The sequence below is a fragment of the Brassica napus genome (assembly GCF_020379485.1).
Source record: "Brassica napus cultivar Da-Ae chromosome A2 unlocalized genomic scaffold, Da-Ae chrA02_Random_14, whole genome shotgun sequence".
NCBI lineage: Eukaryota > Viridiplantae > Streptophyta > Magnoliopsida > Brassicales > Brassicaceae > Brassica > Brassica napus.
This window is the reverse complement of record NW_026013933.1, coordinates 1-4,953: the sequence shown is the minus strand read 5'-3', so window position 1 is coordinate 4,953 and position 4,953 is coordinate 1. Positions and strand designations below refer to the sequence as shown.

At 39.7% G+C, this 4,953-nt stretch overlaps 2 pseudogenes; one reads left to right on the top strand and one right to left on the bottom strand.

Annotated features, from left to right (window-relative positions):
- The first annotated feature begins 269 nt into the window (after nucleotides 1-269).
- LOC125593959 lies at nucleotides 270-532 on the top strand (annotated as a pseudogene).
- Nucleotides 533-914: 382 nt separating this feature from the next.
- On the bottom strand, nucleotides 915-4,773 carry LOC125593958 (annotated as a pseudogene).
- Nucleotides 4,774-4,953: the final 180 nt, after the last annotated feature.

The following is a 4,953-nucleotide window of genomic DNA, read 5'->3' as shown; positions in this document are numbered from 1 at the left end:
TACATCGCATGTTTTCATATTTTTTCCAAATCACCAAATGACATAACAATAAAATGAAATAACAAGAATGCAGTTCAAACAACAGTTAGCAAATCCTATTCATGTCAAGCCAGACAAAAATCACAAACAGAAACAACAAATATACTATATATAGAGGCAAAAACTCATTATATAAACGCTCCCTCTCCATCACCAATCTACACATCTCATACAACAAATACAAGTCCCTAGAGTTTTGTTTTGAACAGAAAAAAACTTGTAAGAGGAAAATGGCAGGAAAGGTGTATATGGTCATGGCATTGATAATGATGGGATTTGTTTTACAAGCATGCAATGGAATGAATGTTGATGTTGATGATGGTGATGATATCAAGCCAACAGAAGATTCAAGATTCTTTTGCTTCAGAGTCTGTTCCATTAGATGTGGCAAACAAAACAGCCTTGTTACCAAAAATGTTTGCCAAAATGTGGTCTCCCACGACGACTTGCTAAACCAACAACATCTCCATCATCACCTTCCTCCACCGTTTGATCTTATTTCTTTTATCTGTGATTTTTGCCTCTAATATTTATCGAGCTAACTGGTAAAGATATCTTCTGTGTGTTTATCAAAAGAAAAAAAAAATTGAGAATTATTATAAACTATGATTATGTATCTGATACTTGTGTGACAAGTCAATTCAAACTTGATTTTCTATTATAAGGACATAGAAATACAAATGTGATCACAAATACACAAATTAGAAACATGGAATCTGATCATTATAATAACCTATTATTAAAACATCCATCAGCTTTGCCATGTTTCTGAGCAATCTCTGAAAATGCCAAGTGAGGAAAACCTTCCCCCTGCTTACTTTATGCACATTGCACTATGCTTGTAGTTAGACCTTGTGTGAAGTATACACCTCAGTGATTGCACTCTCTACCGTCTGAAACAAACGGTTGAAGCAAGAACTAAAGGACTCGTCTTAGAACACCAAAAAAGGACAAGGACCCCTTCCTCTCTCTCTCTCAAGAGCAGACACCATTAACTAAGAACACTTTAAAACCCTCTCTTGTCAGGACAATCAGCTGCCCTGTGTCCTGAACTTCCACAATTTAAAGCAAGCACCTCCAAAACTCCTAATTCACATACATCAATCAATCAGTTGATGCGGGCAAGTGTGAAGATTTTAACTTAGATTTGTTTGAAGCTTTAAAGAAAACTAACCTTTCCCGGGAAGGAGCTCTCCTGCTTGATGATCTTCTGTCACTACCCACCACCAATCAACCAATCATCAGAACTTCCTCTAGAACTACCACCACCACGGGACCAGCTGCTTCCTCCACCACCACTGCTTCTACTTCTTCTGTCACTATCACCTCCCCAACTATCACGCCTCGTGAAGAGCCTCCTCTACCTCCAAATCTTGACCCTCTAGAACCTCCTCCTCCTCCTCTAGGCATCCTGTCTCTGCTAGAGAACCGTCCATAGTTATCACTAGACGGTCCATCGTCTTGCAGCGGAGGCAACTACAATAAAAACCCAAAAGATGTCAAGTGTTGTTAGTCAAAAAGGGTCTTATTGTGAATATGTTATTGTATCAAAAGAGTGAATACCTTTGTTATCATGGAGACACTGTTTCCTTCTGGCATCTCTTTCTCCAGTAGATCTTTCGCTATGTCCTCTGGTAGATCAAAAACAGCTCCTTGCACCTGATAATATATTAGCAGAATCAGAGATCTCTATAAGACTACAATTTTGAAAAAAAAAAAAAACTGCTGATGTAATGATCATTTCAATGTACTAACCCTCTCATCTGCAATCAAGAAGATTTTTCCAACTTCATCCGCAGCTGGACCGTAAACATCTGAGAGAAAACCAGTGACAGACCTCTCTGACAAGAAGCCTCTGGAGTTTGTTGAATCTCTTATCAATTGCAGAGTCACCCATCCCTGCAGTGGATGTTGAATGTTTACAGGACTCTCAGAAGTACTCAAAAAGTATGAATGAGGATCAAACCTGTTCATGACTGAGGAGAGATCTAGATGAAGGTGGCTGAGAGAAACCGCTGAGGTGAGCCAGAGCTGCAGCTAAAGCATCAGTTCCTTTCTCCTCATGTAGTTTCTGAGCAGTTGTGCTGAGAAAAACTTTATAGACTCAGGATGAACACCATTTAGAGTAGACACCACTTGGTCTGCTGACGCTTCCAAGACATCTCCAACTGTGGTGGGCTAATAAACTCAAATCTGCAGCCTACATCACGCTCCAGAGACCTCACGGTTCTCTTCTGACTACTAGAGTGCATTAGAATCGCAGAGCCTTCTTTTCCTGCACGCCCGGTACGTCCAGAACGGTGCACAAAGGTCTCTGGGTCATTAGGAAGTTCATAGTGGATAACCTGTAGAAGAGAAACGTCAGAACAAAGAAGACTTACTATGTATAGCTTCATATTGAAAACTTACTAGATCTACATTGGGGATGTCAAGTCCACGAGATGCAACATCAGTAGCAACTAGAACCGTGAACTTCCCTTGGCGAAAACCGTTGAGTGTTCTCTCTCTTTGATGCTGAGAGATATCTCGTGAAGTGCCTCGGAAGCTATACTGTTTGATAACGCTAGAGAGACCTCATCTGCATCTCTCTTTGTTTGGGTGAACACAATCGTCTTGCCACCCTTTGCATACACCTTCAAGTTTTTGAAAAATAGAACAAATCAGTATAGAACTAAAGACACTAGGCATGGGATTTTAAACCGAACCAAACCAAAAACCAGAACCAAACTAACCAAATTTTGTACCGAACTAACCAAATCTGAACCGAACTAACCAAATTTGAACCGAACTTATCCGAAATTTTAAACAAATTTGAACTAAAATCTAACCAAAATCAAAAACTAGGATTTTCAAAAACCGAACAAACCAAATACCAAACCAAACTTTATTTTGGGTTAATTCGGTAAGATTATGTCAAACCGAATTAACCGAACTACCCGAACTAACCGAACCCGAAAGCCTAAAAGACACCAACCAATCATCAACCATGTTAAGGAAATAGCAAACTATAAGCTGAGTCATACTGTTATAAGGTCGCTAAGAATAGTGCGCTTTGATGTCGACGTAGCCGAGATTGCATAAAGTTTGATCCCCTCAGCGAGCTTCTCATCTTGGTCTCCAACCAGATCAATATTCAATGGACTGTCAAGATACTTCCTAGCCAACTTCTTCACCCAAGCAGGCATAGTTGCTGAGAACAGCATGCTTTGTCTCTTCTGCGGTAGATTCTCGAGAATCGACTCCACAGCCTCCTCAAACCCAACGGCAAGCATCTGGTCAGCTTCATCAAGCACCAAGTACTCAACTTCACCTAGCTTGAGGCTTCTTCCTTCTATCAAGTCAATGATTCTTCCGGGAGTTCCAACAACAACATCAACACCACGAGTGAGAGCACTCTGCTGGATGGTGTAGGAGACACCACCGTATACACAAACGGTGCTTAGATAAGGCGCAGACTCCTTGATCTCCTTCTCTACTTGCTTGGCTAGTTCTCGTGTAGGTGCAAGGACAAGGAACTTAGGAAGACGACCAGACTTCCTACTCATAAAAGAGAAAACCAAACATTTAGAAAAACCATCAATGTAAACCAATGTTCTAAAATCGGTCTAGGCAGCCGCACAAGCTAGCAAAGCCATTTTCTTAAAATCCAATTTATGTGATTCAAATCAGTTTAATTTGTTTAAAATCAATTAAAATCGGTCTAAATTAGTTTAATAAGTCAAGTAATAAGTTAGTGTAAATCCATAAATTTGTCTAATATTTTTTAATCTAATTTTTTAATTCGTCAAAATAATTTTACAATTAGACACAAACAACTAAAAATCTAATAAAATGTAAACTAGATAAAAAATAATTGGTTTAAATCGATTTAAACATTTTAAATCGGTTAAAATTGGTCTAAATTTGTTTAATCAAACAATAATGTTAAATTGTTAATGCAGATCATAAATTTGTCTATTTTTTTGTATATCTAATTTTTATAATCATCACAATAACTTTATAATTAGACACAAAAAAACTAAAATATCTAATATAATTGTAAAATATATCAATATTATCGTCTAGTCACTAATCCTCTATAGAGCTACTAGTTACAGCTTAACAATATCTTGAACATTTGAGTAAACAAAATGAATGTAAAGCTAATAACAAAAAAAGACCTGAAAGCAGAGTAGTCTCCAGCTTGTTCAGTGAGGCGTTTGATGATAGGGATACCGAAAGCTAAAGTCTTCCCAGTTCCCGTCTTAGCACGAGCTTGATGTCTCGTCCTTGCAGCGCAGGAACCAGCACAGCCCTCTTCAGACACAACACAAAAACAGTATGTCAATAATACAGATAAAGGACAAGACTTTAAGAGTTTTCAGAGTGAAAAGGATGAGACTTTAAAACCTGAATCGGGAAGAGGTGAGTGATACCACGCTTCTCGAGAGAGACTCGCCGAGACGCTGAGGCAAGCCGAGTTTCGAGATAGCGAGCTCTTCACCATCGTCTTCTTCTGAGCCGTTGTCGAAAGGCCGAGGCTTTTGAAGGCTTCTTCGCTGAGAACGGAGTTGGGAGTTGCGACGCGGGAGGAAGAGGAGTGGATGAGACGAGTGTTCGAAGAGAGATGGGAGAGGAGAAGAAAGGGTTGTCTAGAGAGAGAGGTGAGAAACAGGACCTCTTTTGGGAAGTGGGGTTTGAGGTTTCGAGGTGGGGGACTTGGTAAAGTGATGGAACTCCCACCGTCGACGCCATTTTTGGATACTCGCCGGAGGAGGAAGGGGAAGGATGTCTTGTGATAAGGAAAGGGCCTTTTTCTCTTCTTGCGAGTGATGAATGGTTTTTGATGGGCTTTGTTTATCTTATGTTAATTTGTTTCTTCGCCAAGTTTCGTCCCTGCTCATGGTTTTTTTACTGGGCGCGGTATGAAAACCC